At 39.2% G+C, this 23498-nt stretch overlaps 1 protein-coding gene across 4 annotated transcripts in view; it reads left to right on the forward strand.

Moving 5' to 3' along the window:
- Positions 1-23498, forward strand: part of LOC122816784 (interleukin-4 receptor subunit alpha-like) — a 635553-nt gene that overhangs the window by 162332 nt on the left and 449723 nt on the right. The window lies entirely within an intron of this gene.

Here is a 23498-nt window from a genome sequence, read left to right on the forward strand (position 1 = left end):
CTTCAGTGGCTTCTTTCGGCCCAGTGGTCATATCAGGAACACCCCTTGTCCCATCTGATTCTCATCATGGAGAAATGCCAGCAGGATCTGCGTTGGTGGCTTCTCTCGTCCAATCTGGATCAAGGGAGACCCTTGAGCCTCCCGTCCCCTATTGCCACAGTAACCATGGATGTCTCCCAGATAGGGTGGGGGGCATTATCTGGGCAAGATGGTCCAAGGTACGTGGCAAGACCACGAGGTTCACTTGCATATCAATGTTCTAGAGATGAGAGCAGTGCTTCTAGCATTGCAGGCACTTCACAGCTCTCTTCCCAGGGGAACTATTGTGATTTTTTCCAACAATATGTCGGTTGTCTGGTATCTGAACAAGCAGGGAGGAACCGAGTCCTACCCCCTTTGCAGAGAGGCCATGAGAGTGTGGAATTGGGTGATCGCTTCCCAGCGCTTTCTTGTGGCAACGCACATTCTGGGGAAGTCCATTGTGATAGCAGACAGGCTGAGCAGAGCTATTCTGATGCCTCATGAGTGGTCCCTGAACGACAGAGTGTCTGCGCAGATCTTCCCCAAGTGGGGCCTTCCCTGCTGTGACCTCTTTGCCAGCCCCCTGAATGTGAAGTGCAGCAATTTTTTCAATCTGATCCCCCCACAGGGGGAGTCACCCAGGGATGCTCTAGTCCACAATTGGCCCTCCGGTCTGCTCTACGCCTTCCCACTAGTTCCTCTTCTACCCAGAGTGATTCAGAAGGCTACCTGCTTGGGAAGCAAAATGATTTTGATCGCACCACACTGGCCCCCTTCAAGTTTGGTTCCCCTTCCTTCGGAAGTATGCAGTGGACGGTCCTTGGATTCTGGACCCAGCTCCAGACCTATTGACTCATCAGTCAGGACATCTCCATCCATCCCTACGAACACTCAAGCTCGCTGCCTGGCTCCTCCACTTTAGTCACACAGCATATGTTTACCCCGGAAGTAGTACATATTCTGTTTTCCTCCCACAAGTCCTCTACTCGGAAAATATACTCTAGTAAATGGAAGAAATTTGCAATTTGGGCTCAGCAACTTGATCTTGACCCCCTTACAGCCCTGGTGTCGGTGGTGTTAGATTTCTTAGCTACACTCTTTAGACAAGGCTCGGCCTCCTCCACTTTAAAGGTTCAGTTGGCAGCAATCTCCAATTATCATGTTGCACATGAGCCTTCTCTCATGGCTCATAAGCTGTGTAAAGCCTTTCTGAAAGGAGCCTGGTTGCTGCGCCCTCTGGTTTTGCAACCCGTCTTGCCTTGGGAATTAGATGTGGTGCTCAGAGCTTTGACGTCCTCTCCCTTTGAACCGGCAGCCTTCTGCGAATTGAAATTTCTGTCATGGAAGACTGCCTTCTTGGTAACCATAACTTCAGCCAGAAGAGTATCGGAGCTTCAAGCCCTTTCTGTTAAACCTCCTTATTTAATTTTTCATAAAGACAGATTATCTCTGCAACTTAATCCTTCTTTTCTCCCTAAGGTCTCTTCTGCCCTTTGTCTCCATCAGTCTGTTGAGTTTCCGGTCTTTTTCCCAAGTTTTTCCAACAAAGCGGAATACAAATTTCACCAGTTGGATGTGCATAGACAACTGAGGTTTTATTTAAATAGGACACAACAGGAGAGGAAATCAGATCAGTTGTTTGTGTCCTTTTCGGACAATAGAATGGGCAGATCTGTAACTAAGGGCACTATAGCTAAGTGGATTAGAGACTGCATCTCATTTATTTATGCATTAGCGGGTAAGGATCTTCCATTTCCAGTTAAGGCGCATTCTACCAGGGCTATGTCAACTTCAGTGGCCTTTCATGCTAGACTATCCATAGATGAGATGTGCAGTGGCTACTTGGACTTCTCCACATACCTTTATTTCTCATTACAAACTGGACGTGGCCTCTAGAGGTCGGGCTTCCTTTGGTTCCACAGTGCTCAGGAGTGTTTTCCAGTGAGCCTCCCAGGATTTAGGTGCTAGGGACGCTGTCCTGTCAGTAATGAATGTAGGCAAGATAGGATCACATTACATCTTTTAGTTATGTACTTACCATAACGATAGATGTATGTGATCCATCTTGCCTACATTCTTACGTACCCGCCCTCCTACCCCCTACCTGTTGGACTTGGAGGAAACTTGTATTCTGAGTTCTCTGAGGATATTATTTTTTCTCTCCTCTTACATGTGTATCCTTGTGGTATGGTGAATGTGGGAAAATCATATTGGGGCAAACAAGATCTGGGGGTTTGGGCGTGATGCATCCTGGGATACAGGGTTAGCCCAGCCAATGAGAGACTTTGTGCTAGTTATAGTGGCCGAGTCGGAGCCAACTCTCAGCTCCGAACCCGTCAGTAATGAATGTAGGCGAGATGGATCACATACATCTATTGTTATGGTAAGTACATAACTAAAAGTTCTCAATTGCTCACTGAAGTAACTGCAGCAATGGCTCATTTGTAGGAATATTATTTTTATTCATCTGTTATAATTTATTTCCATTTGTTTACTGGGAAAGTACAGCTGGGCAGAAACCCCATTTTAGTTGCGATTGGGTAAGAAAATCAAGAAGGAAAAACAAAAATGAGCTGTACACAGTACAGTGTGACTAACTTTTGCTTACATTAACTAGTGTTCAGGTGCTCCTGCCTGCCAGCATAAGCTCTGTATGTGACTAAGGGTCATATTTAGGATTTTTTTCTGTGCATCTCCCAGAGTATTAGAGCTATGCACTACATACATTGTCTGTGACTGTCATCCTCAGTAATCAGAGAGTTTAATCCTCTTTTCTCGAACTCTATTTTTTTTTTTTTTATTAACTGCATCTGTTGAATCTTATGTCACACAAAACTTCACTCATCATCCCTAATTTCTCAATATCTTTTTCTGCCCACTTCACTTGTGTTTTGTCAAGTGTGCTTCCTTGTCTTTATTCTGTCATGTAAAATGATTATTTCTTCATGAGTACTAGGGATAGCTACTCATGTGTTTGCTCTGCTTTTTCTCTATCATCTTCTGCTGCCATCTTTCTCTTCCTTTACTGTTTATATATTTGCAAGTATTTTAACTTCTTTTGTAACTGACTTGGCTGATCTTTCCTCCAGTAGCTCAAAAACAGCATCTTGGAGGAAAAAGTAAAAAATAAGCAAGTCTACTTTTATTACAGCTAATATAAACAAATGGGAGGTCAGGACATGGGTGTTGTCTTCAGACTGTAATGTGGCCAAGTTTTATCATAAACAATAGAGAGGTTGTAATACACTGTGACCTTATTGAGTTGTTTTTTAACATATTTCTATCACCAGTTTTATTTTAAGCTACGATGGACATGTTATTACCTAGCAGATGGTCTCATTTTACACAAGCCCATCCTACCCCCTAGAATCTCAGGGTCAGGCTGTGTGCAGGTTACATTTGTTGACTGAGATAGTCCGACTGGATATATATCCATTTTCTGCAGAGGCCTGGGGGAAAAGCTCCAGATAACACACATAAGAACATCATAGATAGAACATAACAGATATGAATCAAGCATATTTACAAAGCCCTCTAGTAGGTAGATATCAGGTAGGTAGGAGTCAGTAGTTCGTGTTTTGTGATATTAACAGACAGCAGTTTAACCTATCCATTTCTTATCATAAAAGCTGTTCTAGTGTCACCATCATATTGCTACCTTACCAGAGAGGGAACTTTTACAACAATGGACCTTTACAGATATCTGTTGAATAATTATGTCCTTTTGGGGATTTTGTAATGAAATGTTAGCAACTAGCTTTATTGCCACAGTACTTATTGTAGTACTAGTGGTGGTCAAAATGCCAGGCTCACTAACATAGTGAATTAGGCAAGATTACCTGCTAAATTTTAATAGTGTGTAAATGACTGCAGTGTAAACGTCGGACCTTATTGGGCTGTTTAATAAGCATATTTCAATTGCCAGTTTTACTAAAAATAGCACCAAAGAGCAGAACTGATTCTAGGTGTCATGACTGGTAATCTAGATGTATTCTGTACAATTTTACTGTGTGCTTAAGAAGAGAGTTGCATTTTGCTAAGTTGATTTAAGTGCTCACTGATGAATATTTATGTTGAAGTCCTAGTATCTTGGTCTAGCAGCATGTGGCTATGAAAGACTGTTGTAAAATGTCTGTCACTTTTTGCCTCATGAGCTGATAACAAGATTATAGTAGTAGGTAAGTTTTTGATGACTGCACAGGTCCTCCTTCATGATTTTTGGCAGTAAGTTATTCAATCATGCATAATACTAGCAAATTCTGAATTTAGTAAATTGGCTCAAAATGGAGAGAAAGACTAGAGATCACACTCAATTTTCTTCTTCCTCCTACATTTTTATAGTGACTTTGAAATAGAAATTTGGGGTACAGTCACCTACATATGGGATTGCAGCAAGCTCACACACTGAAAAAAATCCTGTCTCCATCCTTATCAACCGCTCCATACTAGAATCCTACATACCCAAACTCTGGAAAGTATCTCACATCATTCCTCTCCATAAAGGAGGTAACTCCTACGAATTCTCCAACTACCTATTGCCATCCATTGCCCCCATCCAAAATTCTTGAGAAATGTATCCACTTGCAAGTGATGACATTTCTTAACACACGCAATCTACTATCTACCACACAACACTGTTTCCGTCCACAACACAGCACTACCACAGCCCTTCTATCCGTTACTAATTATGTAAACCTTCACAGGAATAATAACAAATATGTATCAGCCATTTTCCTAGACCTCTCAAAAGCATTTGATATGGTCTCCTACTCCATTCTACTAGACTCACTAACATCATTATCTTTCACCTCCTCTACTATAGCCTGGTTCAGAAGCTACTTGTCTGACGGGCAACAATCAGTCCATTGGAAAGGAACTCTGTCTACACAACTTCCAACCACCATAGAAGTCACACAGGGCTCTATACTGGACCCGCTATTTTTCTCTATTTTCACAAATAACTTCAAATGCTCTGCACAACATGCCACACTCATACAATATGCGGATGATTCAACCCTGATCTGCTCCGCCTCATCTCCCACCACCCTACATACACTCACTCAAGATACCTTTATCTCAGTAGAAAAATGGATATCGGGTATCCAACTAATTCTAAATTTCAAAAAGACAAAACTGCTACTATTTACCCCTAATAGATAAAAAAACAAAACCTCTCCTTTACCATAACATCTAAGGATGGCACCACCATCTCCCCTTCTAACCACACCAAACTTCTGGGCATTGGAATAGACAATAATCTCCACTTTGATGTTCACATCTCACATACCATAAAATGAGTACACAAAAACTAGGCTCCCTATACAGGCATAAGTCCTTTCTCTCACAAAAAGCAAGAGTCACTCTTGCACAAAGCCACCTCCTCTCAACTCTGTTATATGCAGCACCAATCTTTACCCAAATCAGACAATGTGACCTAGACAAACTAGAATCATGCTACAATAAAATAGCCAAGTTTGCTACTAAGTCACCCTATAGAACCCATCACTGTGCTGCACTACAAGAACTAAAATGGCTTGAGCTACCACAGCTACTTAACTATCACCAGCTGAGCACAGCCTACAATATTCTCAAATATCTTGAAAAAAACCCTCATTATCCAACCTACTTACTATCTATACTGCAGTACCTAATATCCAGTGAAAAATCTCTCCTCTGCATCACCAAGGCTAACAATAATGCAGGGAAAGCGCTTTACTCCCACACCGTTGCCAGAAATTGGAACTCCTCTTCCCCTATCCGTGTCCACTGCTCCCTCCACATCCATATTCAAAAACTCCCTCAAATCGCACCTTCTTAGTACCTGGTTATGACCTTGTATCACATAACCCTACCCATACTACTAACAACTCTCCAAATTCCTCTCTTATCACAAGCTGGAGCTCTGATCCCCTGTAGGCTTGGTCATCTGAAAGGGTACTTTTAACTGTAGAATCTTACTTGATATATTTTCTTTTCTTACCAGTGTATGACTGACATTGTCTTTTTACCCATGTTCTATATATTCTTTTACCTGGAGTGTTTTTATTAATTTCTTGTTATATTACTATGCTCAGCATACATGATGTAACCTGTTTTGTGTATTATGCTGGATGTATTGTATTTGTATAACTTGATGTTGGAGCTTTTCTCCCCGGGCCTCCGCTGAAAATGGACCTGGTCCAGTCGGAATTTCCCGGTTAACAAATGTAAAATAAAATAAATAAATATAAAGTTTCCCCGAGTATTCAATTTGGCTGATATTTGCTGGTGATGGTCAGGCTATAGCATACGTTTTGCACAAAAGGAATGCTTTTAACTTGCTAATTTGGTATCTCTAAAGTTTTTAGGAGTAATTTTATCTGGTTAAGTACCACGTATTTGTCCTACTACTTGCAGCTTTTGAAGTAGCCTGAATTTTAGTGTTTTTTTTATATATCGTAACGTAGTTTGAATTAAAAGGACACTGACAAATTTGTATGTGGGCCATATTTTTAGTCATTTTGTACAACTGTTGTTTATTTTGCCATTTTTGTCTGTATTACCATTCTCTGCAAGATCACATCTATCTGGATTAATTGAGTTACACTACAAATTTAAAGATTTTTGTGAACTGCAGTCAGAAAAGTTTAGAAAGTAATTGTTTAGATAATATGTGTGGCTGTGTACAGCAGTGCTTATAGACTTAAGTCACAAACCTGTAAATTGTTTTATTTCTATAAATTGCCCGTTTTTTTTTTTTTTTTTGTTAGATTCTAAGCTAATATTTTCTGGTTTGCTTGTATGTATAGTTCGCATGTGAACTGTTTTACTGCCTTGTGGTGACCAAAAGCATTAAAGGGTTCAGATGTATCTACATTTTTAAACATGGATAATGTCAAAATTACATCATGTAAGGTATTATTTGACACCTCTGGATGTTTTCTGAAGTTACTGGTTTTGTTACTCAAAGTAACAGCCTCATTACTCCAAAGCAATTGTGTTAGTAACAGATTAAATACTCTTTCTTAAAACCTCTTGCATTATTTTCACTTTATTTTTATTAACTGATCGATGAATTACAAAAGGCTATCTGTTGTGGTAGCACATTTTACAGAGGATGTTCAGACTTCATGTTGAAAAGCGTTTATTACCAAGGAATGTGTATAGTGCATTTTAAGTGTTACAAAGTGAATCTTGATTTAACAGCACAATATATTTAATCTGTCAGAAGACAGATGGTCATTATTCTCAGCCTGCTGCAGTGTCACACAATGAACTTCACAGCTTACACTTTAAGGGACTTTTTAGAATTTTATGACAAAGTGAACAGCAGCTGCCATTAAAAAAGGAATAATTAGTAGAACATATAAAATATTGCATGATAACTATAAGAATGTGTTATGGAACATAGTCAGCTGGCCAGCAACAGTATCGGTAAATTCAGAAGTGCTTGTCCCTGGTGATCAGCAGAATAAAACCTGCAGAAGATGCATGGGATGAACTCTCACCAAACGTACAGCCTGCATTAGTATATTTTTATAATGGTCCAGTGAACTGTGTAGGCATGACAATATAACAATGAGTATAGGAAATCACTATAACAAGGCTGTGAATGTTTGTGTGCAAGAGCTGGGCAGTGCTTACACTACACTGTACACCCTTAAATGCACATATGCGGGCAGTGCTTACACTACACTGTACACCCTTAAACACAGACACGCGCAGATTTTTTTTAATCCCACAACTTCACAACAACATTTTTCACCTGACCCATCTTTACCAGGCATTAATAGCTGTTCACTGTGACTTATAAACTTTCTTTTTTTTTAAATTTGCTGATATATGGATAACTGTATTTCATATGTAATTTGTATATGCACAGACACAAATTATTACATATGTATTAGTATAGCAATACAAGGTTAACTAATGGTAAACTATTAAACCACAATTAATACAACAATATTACACTTTAGTTGAAACAGGATGGTGCGTAAATACATTATATTTATCTGAGAGATTCTCACATCATTTGAGTGTTCCTTTTAATGAATCCTGTAATTTGGCTAACTGGCACAGTTTTCACAGATGTTGCTAAATAAAGTGTGGATTTTTTAAAGCACTGAGATTCTGTGCCAAAATCTTTTGAGTGTCATAAATGTATTCTTTTATTTTCACTTGAGTTTTTCAAATCTTCAGTAAAAACATCATTGCGTTAATGTTATTTTTAGAGAAAACATAGAGTTCTTCAGGTCACCATTTGGTTGACCATTACCTTATATGGTCATTTTAACTTATAGCTGCTGGCTTCTTGTTGTCACAAGCTCAACACAGAGGAGTGGACCAAATATGTTTATGTTTCTGTTTTATTAGGGCAGAACTCAGTAAATCCAGATAACCATCATATGCTTGTTTTCATGTATTTTCTAACTACATATTGTTACACAGACTTGTACAGCAGTATCATCTTTCAACAGCTACATTTGCACTTTTGGACATAAGTTATAATTTATTTTTAGGTTTTATAAGTTAAAACATGTTATTCTGTAAGTTAGACTGAGTATGTGTCAGCTGAGTGTACACCTTTCCATAGTATGAATACCTTTAAGCATTTACTTTTCTGCCTTTCTTGCTTTTTTTTTTTTTTGCTTTAACTGTTGTTCTCTGTCTTCATCCTTCTTTGTTACAGTTTCAGGTTTCCATAAATTCTGGTGCAGACTTCATTTTTCCATTCGTTTACTTTGCCCCATTGCTGTACATATATTCTTGTTACCTCTGACAACAGCGCTGATACTTCACTTTTGCTGTACACCATAATTTGCTAGAGCTTCTTTGAGGCAGTGTGTGAATTTATAACATCCTTCCCACTTGAAGTTCAGAACCCTCAGCTTTGATTGGTGTGACTGTAGCTACATTGAGGGTGAACCACATTGCGGTGATAACTTGTTCTGAAATGGCTGTCCTGTTTGTGGACCAGCGCTCCTCCTCACCACCCCTATCCCCATCAGTGCTCCCTTCTCCATTCCCACCAGCACTCCACTCCCTGTCCCCATGTGCACCAGCACTCCCCTCCCCATCAGCACTCCCTGCCCCATCCATATCCCCATTAGCACTCCCCTCCCCATCAGCGCTTTGCTGCCTTCCCCATCAACACTACGCTGCCTTCCCCATCAGTGCTCTCCTTCCCATCCCCATCAGTGCTCTCCTTCCCATCCCCATCAGAGCTCCACTCCCCACCCCATCAGAGCTCCACTCCCCTCCCTATCAGTGCTGTGGCCCCCTCCGCATCCCTATCCATATCCCCATCAGCAGTCCCCTCCCCATCCCCATCAGCGCTCCACTTCCCATCCCCATTAGCACTCCCCTCCCCATCCCCATTAGTGCTCCCCTTCCCCATCAGTGCTCCCCTCCCCATCCCCATCAGTGCTCTCCTTCCCATCCCAATCAGAGCTCCACTCCCCACCCCATCAGAGCTCCACTCCCCTCCCCATCCCCATCAGTGCTGTGGCCCCCTCCGCATCCCTATCCGTATCCCCCATCCCCATCAGCAGTCCCCTCCCCATCCCCATTAGTGCTCCCCTTCCCATCCCCATCAGAGCTCCCTCCCACCCCATCAGAACTCCTCCCTCCCCACCCTATTAGCACTCCCCATCCCCATCAGTACTGTAGTCCCCTCCACATCCCTATCCGTATCCCCATCAGCACTTCCCTCCCCATCTCCATCACCATCAGAGCTCCCCTCCCCACCCCATCAGAACTCCACTCCCCTCCCCACTTTATTAGCGCTCCCCTCCCCATCAGTACTGTAGTCCCCTCCACATCCCTATACGTATCCCCATCAGCACTCCCCTCCCCATTCCCATCAGAACTCCCTCTCAGTCAGCCTTCCCCTGTCCATCCCCCTCAGCGCTCCCCTCCCCATCAGCACTCCTCTCCCTTTCCCCATTTAAAAAAAAAAAACCTTTGGTAGCACTGTGGTTCCTCTCAGCATTCTTGTCTTAGCTGTATGAGGCCTACACAGTTCACCTTGGGGGGAATGGTCCCACATTTGATGTGGCAACACTTGAAGGTTCATTTATTAAAATCTGCCATGTTAAATCCCCCTACAAGTAATACCTCACTCTTCTGCTACTGCTGTCTTAAACACCTTAAATCATTCCAGACACATTGGAGTGTGATGTAGTGCAATTCACCAATACTGTGACGTAGAATTTAAACTTAAGAAATGCTCTAACTGGGGACTGTTTTGTGTATACTTCAACAGTCTAGAGAAAATTAATAAAAAAATCAGTTTCCAAGTAATGGAATGTAAAAAAAAAAAAAATGCCAAGAACAAAATTAGATTAAAAATTTTGAAAATAAAGAGCTCTACCCTAGAAGTCAAGGTTACACAATGTGCTTGTGGGATGAGGAGGAATGGTGAGGAGAGAGACCAGTATGAAAGAATGTTAGTTGTATAACATGGAGAGAATTGACACCCCAAATATATCTTGGATCATGTGTGCATTGGAAATGATCGGAAGGGGTTTATTATCATGTACTCGATACACAGGCAGTTGAGTCCTTCATTGCTCGAAACCATTCTGCTAAAGTCAGAAAACTGAATTCCGGTGTACCCGACACAGATACCAAACTTCAAAACTTCCAACTGCTCTGGACCGAGGAACAAACAAGCCTTACCATGGATCCATAAGGGGGCAAGATTGGACAGTCAGTAATGTTGGTTTTTGACATTACAGTGTATGGGACTCTCACCGGTTTTCAACCCAGAGCCATTCATAAATGCTTTGAAAGTTTAGAAGAAATTAAGCATGACTACACATTGTTTTGGCTGAGAATCAGGATGGTTGTGATAGAAGGGCTATGCATTCCATGTTTACAAATATCGGGGACACTTGCCTATAAATGTTCTCAGCTATAACGTCTTTATTTTGTTGCATGTTGGGTGTTGGGGCAGAGCATATAAATTAAAAACAAAACCTTAAGGACAGAAGTGTAACACTGAGCTGGGATACTTCATCTCCTCTCTGGCAATGGGAGGCTTTTAACTCAGGTCTGAGGAGTGTCAGGAGTAACTTCTCGTAGCTGAGATTGAGGAGATGGACCAGTAGCAGCCAATGGACTTACTCCATAATGGCCAAAAATATTTAAAATAATGAGTGCAGATGGTTCTATCAGGATCTCTAGTAACTACAGGGTTACAGTGAATAGGCTGTCTTATTCAGAGCACATGCATTGCTGTGCTTAGTGCTGTAACCCATTTGTTATAACTGGATATGAGCCATGCATGTCAACAATTTTTTTGGATTTATTGTTATTATTTAATATTTGTTCTCTGGTTCGACTCTTGGCTGGGGTGCCTTCTGTGCGGAGCCTGCATGTCCTCCCTGTGGTCGTTTGGGTTCCTCCGGGTGCTCCGGTTTCCTCCCACATCCCAAAGACATGCTGTAGGTTGACTGAGTGCGTGCGTGCATGTGTGTGTGCCTTCTGTGGAAGGTTGGGCGCCGGGCAGGCAACTCGACACTGTAAAACTCCACTGCCAATCATGAGCGGACAGTGATCCACTGTGGCGACCCCTAACCAGAAAAAGCCGAAAGAAGAGGTTATTATTTAACATTTATTGTTCAAGATGGCTCCTCTGAACACCACCATTTAGACCAAAAGCATAAGGAAGAAACCTCTAATAAGAAAAGGCAAAAAGTAGAACTGCCTAAGTGTTGCAGCAAAAAATAAGTAAATAAATGTACACATTTGTAATATTAAAATACTGTTGATATTAAAGAACTTGCAATCAGTGATAGAATTATGGGCAGCAGCAGATGGGTGGTGTTACATGTGTGTAACAGTATACAGATTTGCTTGAATGTAATACGGATCAAAAAACTTGTTATGAAGTAGCACATCACTATGTAAAGAGAAATGACATTTAGCAATGTCCAGCAATGCTATTTCAAATAAATTTAATACATGTATTTGAAAAGAAAAAAAAAAGGTGGTGTTTTGTCTGTAAATGTAAGACGAGCAGGTGATTCCCCTATGACATGTCATGTAAAACAGCAATGGACGGGCAGTATACAAATTAAACAGTCTTTTAAATACATAACTACATTTAAATATAATGACATCAATTATTGATTGTCTGTTTGGTAGTCCTGTACCTATTGTAAATGATTGCATTGTATATGGAAATGCAATTAAGTACTGTAGCTAGGGGGCAAACCACTAGTTAGGTAGAAACTTTTGGTTGTGGTAAGCATTAGAGGAGGGAAGAAAATTTGTTTTGGAGAATTTTTTTCAGGGAATAATTAAAGAGTTGTGCAACTTAAGGAAAGCAGGAAGAAAGTTTGTTCTGTAGCAGTTGTTGGAAATTAGAAAAGCCTGAAAAGTTATAGAATAGTAAACATGTAGGATGTTTTGTTCAACTATATTATGTTTTGGTGTGTCCTGTGTAACTCTTGTATTTCTGAGAACAGTGGTAACCATACTGCAGAGCATTGAAAGTGTTAACAGATAACCACAAAGATATTTCAAATGAAGGGACAGGCAGTCAATCTATTTGCATATTTGGACTTCTACTAGCTATGTTAATAAGTAATGGCTTACTCCAGAAATAGCTAAATAAGATTTATGGGAAATGGAGTGACATTTCTATAACACTTCTATAAGATGCAGTGGTTTTGCATTCATTTAGGAGAAAATGCAATCAGTTCAAGAAGCACCAAAACTGAATAACATGACAGAAGGTTTCTGGAATTGCTATATAATTATAATGTCCTCCTCAGTTTTAGAATAGCAACTTACTTAACAGACATCTACTGTTGCCTCACATGACTCCAAAATATATCTGTTTTGCAAACCACTTGCTCTAGTGAGGGTCATGTTGGTAGCTAGACTTCCCTATCACCAGTAAACCCATCCTGCAAGATTTCCACATTTCCATGCAAGCCAAGCTGTATAATCTCTCCAGCAAATCTGAAGTCTGCCACAAGGCCATGTTTCCAGTATACCTTGCCTGATACAAACTTCCTTGGGTGGGTCCCATAGAGCATCCTTATAAAACACCTCAACTGTCTCTTTTCAACCCAGAAGACTTTTTGGTCTAGACTTCACTCTGTCATGAAGTATGAGCCTAACAACCCTACAAAAAAAAAAAAAAAATTGCCAGCCCTTTATCTGGGATGTCATCACTTGGTTCATTTCTCAAAGGTTGCACCCCCATCTTCAGCACTTGCATCTGTGATCTCCTCCGTCAGTCCATTGCCCAAATGTTGTGGTCTAGATAAGGATGACAGCACAGGCTGACAGGGCCATTGGGATATTTTGGTCTGGGTTTACTACTGCAGTCTTATAGTATGGCTGGACCCATCCACTGCTCAGTCTCCCAAGCCCCTGTATCCTCACTTGTGAACAAGAGCTCTACAGATTTGTACTTCTTCACATATTAGTTCCAGTCCCCTGCAGATAATCCTTCAGTGTCTTTTTTCCAAAAGAGAACACTGAGATGTAATTTGGAAGTGCCAGATTTCATTGCAAGTACTTCGCACCCACCACAGCAGCTCCAGTGTACTTCTAAGACCAGATAGGCTTGCCTTTGATAAATGAGTACTTCTACCAAAGGATACTAGTACTCCCCTCTCAGCTTTGACTTAGTCTGCAAAAAATATGGACTGTGCAGAATCACTTATGAAGATGAAGCCACTTATTGCTGGTGCTGTCAGGAGGCTTCATCTTTGCTTTGTCATTGCTGTCAGGAGGTTTCATCTTTGCCTTGTGACCTTCTTCTCATTAGCACAATTCCCTACAGGTTTTTCTCATAAACCAGTGCAAGGCATTACCATCGACTTAGGACTTTTAAACAATGATCCGGTTCCCTTATATCTTCAGCCAGGCACAAAGGCAACAGTCCTAGCTTTAAACAAAGTTAGTTTCTATACTAACTCACTTGTATCCTTCTCCTTTTGTGTATGTGTTTTAAACTGGGACATGTGGTACCCCTGTGGTGGTTCAAACATAATCCCTTAAAATTAATCTGTATGCAATGGCTCACATGGTATACACCTGGCTATGTCAATGGGAACGGGATAACCAGTTGCTTTCTGCATTTTAACAGTCAGACTCTTCTTTGAATTCTAATTATATAAGTGGAAGTACTGTGCCACTCAGGTAACCACTACATTGATTTGTGTGTGCCTGGTTTATCATCACTAGAGAAAAATTACATTGTACCTTTACAGCAAACAGTCATATTACTCACAAGGTTTAAAGCACACAAACATCATTGTGATAATGTGCAATTGATATGTAACACTGTACATTTCCCTGTATGATCTTAAGTTAGTAGATTTTTTCCCCAAATATGATGTCTGTGGTCATATTCACAAACTACATTTATTGACAGTAAGTAAAACAAAGGTAGCATGACCACATGGAGCGCATTATTAGAATTATACCATGTAATACGTGACTCCAAATCCACATTTAGTGAGGTTTCCATTCTTTGAATTTAATATTTTGATTCATCTCTTACAGTCAGATTTGCAAGACTTAATGGCCAGTAATTGGCAAGATATTCTGTACACCTCTTAGAAACCTTGAACGTAACTGCAGGTGGTACAAGCCACTGCATGCTTCTCCGAATATTACTTAAGACCCAAATCAGTGACACAACCCTTGAATGGAGACTTTAATTGTAGTTATACTTCTGAAGTTCTTGAATGCATTTGACTTGTTAGAACATTCACTAATGTTAATGTGAGTAGCAGCTCAGTTGTATACTAAGAATTGTATGGTAGAAAAGCAGCTTTTCCCTTTTGCCATGTTAAGATGGAATTTCTCCAAGGTTTAATACTGGCACCTTTATAATTTTTTTGTTTAACAACAGAATGTGTACAAGTAGTTCCAACCATCTACCCAGTTGCCATCCATTACTTTAAAAGGCAGAAACACTGCACTGTTCTATCCAAATTAAATCTGAATCTACCATTCTAAATAAGGAAACAACTTGGCAAACTGATTTGCTTGCTTTTCTAGTAAAGAAGGAGTTAACTGAACCATATGTCTGCTTACCCTTTTTCTCAGTTTTCTGATTAAAGTAGAAATTAATTTGGCCAGCAAGCCGAGTGACTTAAAAATAAATATATGAAACAAGAGCTGTGCCAATTGGTCATCTTTTGTTTGCTTTATTTTGATGCACCTCAGACATTTCATGCAAGTGCATGCATGGAGTTCTGAGTTCCGGAACAAAACAAAGTTGGAAAGTTTGCATTTTAAAAATAAGTTAACTTTCAGAATTAAATTAAAAAAAAAAAAAAAATATGTATATATATATATATATATATATATATATATATATATATATATATATATATATATATATATATATTCTTTTTTAAGAGGGTTGGGGCAGCCCAGCAGCCAGAGCCATGAGCTGCCACTGGCTCTTCTGATTATAAAACCTTTAGAGATAAGCTAAATCTATACCTAAAGGGGGGGGTTCACCACTGGACACACAACCCTGATATTATTACTCCCACAGATGCCTAAATCTCTGCTTAAAAGGACACACCACTGGATACACAACCATGATATTACTACTCCCTCAGACACCTAAATCTGTAGTTAAAAGGACACCACTGGACACACAACCCTCATATTATTACTCCCACAGACACACAAATCTCTTCCTAAAAGATGGATACCACTGGATACACAACCCTGCTGTTACTGCTCCCACAGACACCTAAATATCTACCAGAAAGGATACCATTGGACAGACAACTCTGATATTATTACTGCCACAGACCCCTAAATCTGTGCCTAAAAGAAGGATATCACTGGACAAACACCCAAACTTCTACCTAAAAGATGGATACCACTGGACACAACCCTGCTGTATTACTCCCATGTACACCTAAATTTCTGCCTAAAAGAAGGATACCTCCGGACACACAACCCTGAAATTATTACTCCCACAGACACTAATACAGCTCTTAACTAAAACTGTAACAGCCCTAATCAAAATGACATGGAAGAACTGTGGACGATAACCATTTAATACAGTTTAAAATGGGTCTATATTAAAAAGGTGAACGCTTACTTACCTGATCGCCTAAACGTCAACCCGTTTTCATCAAACAGCGAAAACATCGATTGTCCAGAAGAGCGAAAGCAGAAACATCGAATCGTCATGGCTGGCCTTCTGCGGTTTAGCTCCGTAAGGTAAGTGCGCGATAGTGGTTAAGTGCATACATGGTGGTATATGTAAGATTTAGTGTAGGGTTAGAAGTAGTGTTTAGTTTACGTTTAGAAGCATGGTTTTGGTTAGTGTATGTATGTGATATTTAGTTTGTTTGTGTAGGTAGTATGTAGCGGACGGTGGGGTGGGATAAGTACGACAGACTTTTTAACTTTCATGGTTTGGTGTTTATGCGGTTCGATGACGACAGGTTGACATTTAGGTATTCTATAAGGTAAGCATTCGACTTTATAATATAGACCCGTTTAATTAATATAGACCCGTTTAAAACCAGAAGAGAGAAGTTGTGAATATCAATACAAATGTTATTATACTGAGTATTATGCTGTGTATTCACTGAAAATGCATTATTAAAATTGTTATTGTAAATATTGCTTGCAGTAAATTTTTGTACCTTGGAGATTTTCTCCCTGGGTCTCTGCTGAAAAAGGGCTCCTGTGCTCAGTCAGGCTTTCCCAGTAAACAAATGTCAATAAATAAATAAAGATGTGTGAAGTTGATCTGTCTTACTTTTTACCATCTTTGACTGCAGTGTATGTGTCATCTGCTTGTACCCACCTGTAGTGACTGTGTACTTTGTGAAAGAGTTGGCTAGGATAGTTATTCCAGATGCCAATTTGACAGGAGTGGATTCTGCTAGAATGCTGCATTGATTGGCTGGCTGACATTCCTTTGGGTGCTGCCTGAGTTTTAAATTTGGTCAGTTGCACTGCTTGGCACTTTTTTTGGCTGAGTAGTGGACTTTATTACTGAAAGTAGAGAAAAGATGTGAGGAATTGGGTGCCAAGCCTAATGCCTTCTGGAACTGCACTGTGCTTTTGTGGGCTTTGTGTAGTTTCCTGCTTGTACTCACGTGGGATGATATTGCATGCTTGCTTTGTGTGTGTTGTGTGTGTGTGTGTGTGTGTGTGTGTGTGTGTGTGTCTTCATTCCAGGCACCAGTATGAGACAGGCAGATTCTGTTACAGTAGAATAGGTAAGGTTTGGTCTATTAATCTGTATTATTAGGTATTATTTTGCATGGGTGGCTGCGGTGGTGCAGCGGTTAGCATTGCCACCTCACAGCAAGAGGTTCTCTGGTTCGATCCTTGGCTGGGGGTACCTTCTGTGTGGAGTCTGCATGTCCTCCCTGTGGTTGCGTGGGTTTCCTCTGGGTGCTCTGGTTTTCTCCCACATCCCAAAGACATGCTGTAGGTGGATTGGACACTCTAAATTGGCTTTAGGCATGAATGCGTGCATGTGTGTGCCTTCTGTGGAAGGTTGGGTGCTGGGCTGGGAACTCGACACTGTAAAAACTCCATTGCCAATCATGAGTGGACAGGTGATCCACTGTGGCGACCCCTAACCGGGAAAAGCCGAAAGAAGGTTAGGTGTTATTTTGCCTGATTTTTATTGTGCTTTGAGCTTGGCCTGTGTCTTTAGTTTCTGAACTTAGATGTATTTCTGCCTGTGAAGATTGGGTGAAGATAGATGAAGGCTGCCAGCCTAGCCAGGTAGAATTTTGGAGGTAATTCTGTCATCTGTAAATATTAATGTAAACCACAGGCTTGTTGTCTTAAATGGTAAAAATAGTGTTACATGTGGAACTGTAAAAAAATGTAACAGGTCACTCTACTGACCAAGTAATGCATGTTGTGACCCTTTGATGTTAAAACTTGTAGCCAGTAAGTCTAGAGTGAGGCATCTTGCTTATTGTTTTATGGCCAGAGTTAATGGACAGAATTTGCATGCATAAATGTCCTTTATTGCTCTATTTCTGCCTAGAGGTGAAGAATGTAAATGTAGTTTATGTTAGCGTGGGAACCCAGGGAAGTGTGAAGAATGATATAATATGAACCAGGAATGTGATTTTAAAAACAGAGAGAATCCGAGAGCATTAAGCATTTTTGTCTTGACCATCCAACTCACCAGCACTATCGTGCTCTATATGTAAGTTTATCTTAGACTTGTGTTTTCTCTTAGAAATTGCTAGAAACTAGAAAGATTTGACTGTGTTTTTTCTGTGATGTCAGAACTGTACTATTGAATTATTTTAAGTATTTCTCTGTGATCTCTGAACTCTTGACTAGCACTGTGTAGTAAAAAGTATTGTGTTGTGTTTTGACTATTTGTTATTAAATATTTTTAAACCCTTTGAACTGTGGCTGTTTTTGTAGAAATAATTTAAGCTTTTTAGAGTACTTGCATGCCTTTGGTAAAATTGTACAAAGCCACTCTTAGCCCTGGGCTATACTACCACTTGGATAATAATATTGCACAGTAATAATTGGACACCCTTTTAAGGGCCTTTGAGTAGCTGATAAATATTAGTGGGTGGTGGCAGCTGGTACTACTGTATAGTCTGGGGAAACGGGGCACAGCTGGAGAACCTGTGCCAGCCTTCCCCAGGAGTGTCTGTGTAATTTTATAAACTCTTCTCAAAGTGTGTGTGTGTGTTAGCTACCTGGGCAGGGACACGAAGCACTGGTTGGACAGAGAGGGTGCTGGAGGTTTTAGCTTGCCCACTAGGCTGAGATCTGGACCGTATAGCTGTGCCAGTGGGGAGTCTTATTGGGGACCTGGAGAGCAAGGGAGCGACCAGCCCTGGACTGACTGTGATCTATGTGTGCTGTTAAGGGAAATTGCACTTTACTGAATGTATTTGTTATCCTTTCATCCTATATGAGACATCCCTCACTGGTGTTAGTGGTGAGGATTGAGGCTCCTTGATTGCTGGGCCCGGGCACGGGCATCGCACTGACATCAGTTGTATAAATTATTCTTGACTATGTTACTGCTCTGATGCTGTGATCATTAGTTTCTTTTTTCAGCTAGTTATTACAATCTGTTCTGCATTAGTTGTTTTTGTGACTTTTTTTTTTCTAAGTATACTTTTGGGTCCATCTCCAAACCATCCATTCTGTAAACAATGTACTTTGATTAAGCTCCTTTTTATTGTAAGTATCAGCCTTCTTGTCATTTTTTTTCAAGCCAGTCATACACTAGGAATGCTGAGGCACTGTAGCAAATGCATCATGTTTATAGACCAGTCTTTTCTTCCAGCCCATTATGACTCCGTCTGTGAGAGATGTGATTACTTCCTCAGACTGGATGCACATGTCTGCAGTCCAGCTGCTGTCAGTAAACAGCAGCATGAACAGCATGCTGATATATGGGTCTACTTGTAAATTTTGAATTTTCAAACTTCAAATTTCTCATGGTCAAGAACATACTGTCTATATATTTTTATATTTTATACTGTATATGTAAATTTTGTTTTGTATTTATAACAATCCTTTTAATGAATGTTTTTAATGAATGTTTATAAAAGTTAGATTTTAGCTAATGCTTAGGATAGGTTAATTGTTCATGTTCCTTTAAGTTATGGCTGGCTTAATCATGTGATAGAATTAATCCTCTATTTAAAAGTAATGAATGGATGTATTTTTTATATGCTGAGGAAGGGTGTAGACCTGAAAGCTTCATTAAATCTTGACGTGTGGTGACTTTCGTGTGTTTTTTGGATTTTGCTGAACAACTAAGTGTGTTTTTACAAGAACATAAGATCAAAGTTTTAAAACTTCGAACCATTTAAATGGAGATCACCATACAGCACAGAACAGTATATTTACTGTTTTCCTTGCTGTAGTGTGAGCTTGGAGTTGGTATATTTAATTAGTGGGGGGGTGCAGTGGGGCTCACCACCCTGAAATAATGTAACAAAAAGGTTTTTTTTTTGTTTTTATATATATTTTTTTTTTACATTTCAAAGTTTTAAAACTTGATCTTACGGTCTCATCCATAAGAAATTTGAAGGTTTGAAACGTCAGAATTTACCAGTAGACGCATATATGTATATATATGTATACACCCCGACTCCATTTGCAAAAATGAGAAAAGTGGTTATGGGTGGATGGATTGTCATGGTAACTAAAGCCGTGCAGGATAAGAATCTCTGTGTGTTCCAGTAATGGGCGTCCAGTCTCCTTGTGGCTCTGTGGTTCACTAATACTGGCCCTGCAGTGAGAGTAGTCCTATATCATTTAATCTCTGAGAATTGTCATTATATGCTTGAAGCTGGGCACTGCCAATGCCTGCTGATTACAGAGATGGCAGTGGAAATCTTGCATTTTGCAGCTTGGATTATTAGCAGTAGTGTGTCCTGCCTCTGGACCTTGGTAAGACATCTAGGCTTAATGGCTGTCACTGTCTTTATGGTGCCAGCTGCTCACCTGAGTGTGTATATAGTGCAGTGAACTATGAGGTGTCAGTGATTGTAAGAGCTGTAACACTTTCATGGGACATCAGTTGAAGCTTTGATATTTTTTCTGCATGGAATTCACTTTTCAGCCCCCTTGACATAAAATATTTCTCTCTAATTATGGAATAAGCAGTCAGAATGGCAACAGTTGCGACTACTTTAACCAGAAAGATCACAGTTTAGTTAAAACAAGAAAAAAAGCATCCGTGTATATTTCTCATTTTGTTAATTAAGCAAACCTACCACAGTGCAGGCATTGTTCCATTTCTACTATGGCATGGCACAGTTGGACCAAAATCAAAGCTGATCACCAGCAATGTAGGTATGCTAAAAGTAATTAACTCTACAGTGATCATTTTAGCGTTAATAAAGGGATTTGCATCACATCTGTGTTGCTGGTGAATGTTTTCTTTTATATTTTTCTCTCTGTGTTGCTGGTGAATGTTTTCTTTTATATTTTTCTAGTTAAGTAATATGACTGTATTATTTTTCCATTGATTTATTATTTTTTTTTGTTTCAAAAAAACCTGTTGAAAATCTGTAAACCAAAAAAATATAGTGGTCAAAGTCTGTACTTACACTGCATAACCAAACTATGGAACTCTATCCCAAATTCAGTGAGAACTGTATCAAGCCCCCTCTCAAAGAACTTACCACTAACTCATGTCTCTGTCCGAACTTCTCACTAACTCATGTCTATGCCCATGGACCTTTCCTATCTATACCATTTTAATATTTGCCCTCTTCCTATTCTTGGGGGGGACTTCTATCATTTTTTTTTTTTTAGAATTTCCTAGCGTAGTAGACTATGATTGTAATGCTTTTGTATATACGGTTTGTCATACTTAATTGTAATTTGTTTTTGTTTTTATTATTACATCACTGGTGTCTACTCATGCTTTATTGTATCCTAGGTATTCCACTGTCAAATTGTATGTCTGTGTATGTATGTGTGTGCATATATATACACACACACACACACACACACACACACATATATATATATATATATATATATATATATATATATATATATATATATATGTAGGGAGAGAGAGTGAGATAAATATATAGATATAAACATATATATATATATGTAGTTATCCATATATTTTTTCTTTTTCTGTATGCATATATATTATATATATATATATATATATATATATATATTAATGTTTTTAATTGCATTGATACTACTGTTTTATTTGGAGCTTTTCTCCTTGGGGCTGCAATGAAAATGGATATTTGCTACCTAGCCAGACTTCCCTCTTTTATAACTAAAAATATACCTTATTCACAGATGTTAAGGGTTAGACATATTTGTAGTAATAAACAAGAATGAACTCAACAGGCATCTTATAATAGTAATGGAGTTTGAAAGAGGGGATTTAATTATGCCAATGTTCTTAAAGCTAAAAGTAAGGCAGCTACTCAAACCAGACAAAATATGTTGTGGTATAGTGATCAAAAGAAGACTGACGGTTTAGAATGTTTGAGGTTTGTTACCGCTCATGACAGTAATCCATTTAAAAGTAAGGATGTTATCGATCATTATTGGGCCGTATTAAGTGGTGACAAGCTTTATAGTAATATCGCACCACAAAAATGCTGCTGCTGCCCGTGTAGAAGGGGAAAACTGTTGCTAATAATCTGTCAGGTTTTAAAGATGTTGAAAGTTCTACACAGTTTTTTTTTTGAGGGGGTATGAAACCTTTTGGATGTTACCCATGTGTCAATTGTGTTTTTTGGCAAATATATAATTTTGTCCTATTAATACACATAGAGTTTTGATACTCATGATATTTTTGATTTTATTGCATGTTCAACTGGGTTATATTTATTTTGCCACCTGTAAATGTGGGGCTTTTTATGTTGGGGAACATATGCAGTGCTTAAACAGCATTTATCCATTCATCTGAATGATCTAAGGTGTGACATCAAATCCCTTAGGGAAGCTACTTTTAGCTTTATAAGTACTGGCAAGGTTAACTCTTGCTCGCCTAATAGAGGGTTGGGATTTTTAAACATTAAAGAAAAAAGCCGGGTTATAAATTTGGGTGGCATTTATGTCATAAGCTTAAATGAATTATTACAAAAATGTTACTGTACCATATAAGATGTTTTGTATTAAATTTAGGCCCTATGCTTTTTTATTAACGTGTTTTTTTAAATGAACATATTAGTGGTTTTATGTTTGGAAGATGTACTGTTTTGTATACGTTTTCTGTAATTAATGTCAAGTAGTTTCATTCTTTGCCACTTGATGTCGCTGTACATATATGAACTGCTTTTGTATGCAGTATTTTGTTTTGCCACTTGGTGCCACTACATTTAAGAATTTTTTTTTTGTATTTGTGTATAAATATCTTATTTTTATCATTTTATATTTTCTGTACATTTAGTGATTACCCCTTGATTCTACCAATTCTTCAGTGTTTATGAACTGAAATTTATTTGAAAAAAAATTCCTGCTAGAAAAGCTATACAAGTTGATGATGTCATAGAGTATAAACCTGGTTTGTGTATCTCTGCTCTACGGAGTGTGCTTTGTTTATTAAAAAGTGAATTATAGCTACTGTTTGGGTGCTGTATATATTTTGTGTTTCTTTATAGTATATACTTGCATCCTGCTTGTTGTGTACTAAGTTGTTTGCAAATGTGTGTGTGTGTGTGTGTGTGTGTGTGTGTGTGTGTGTGTGTGTGTGTGTGTGTGTGTGTGTGTGTGTGTGGGTGTGTATGTTTGTTTTTAATTGCATCTATGCTACTGTTTTATTTGATTGTGTTTTAACTCTGTGGAACTTTTCTCCTTGGGGTTCCTAGTTGGATATCCTTGGTAAACAAATGTCAGTAAATATATTCAGAGTAGACACTGAATGTGTACCCGGATGATTTCAGTGTGTAAAGGGGAATTTTTCTGAAATGAAATGCAGAATTATTTCTTAACATGATGTACAGCTGGGACATGTAGTTTACTGATATCTTATGATACAAATGAATCCACCA

This window comes from Protopterus annectens, chromosome 12.part0, assembly GCF_019279795.1.
Source record: "Protopterus annectens isolate FY-2018-M chromosome 12.part0, PAN1.0, whole genome shotgun sequence".
NCBI lineage: Eukaryota > Metazoa > Chordata > Ceratodontiformes > Protopteridae > Protopterus > Protopterus annectens.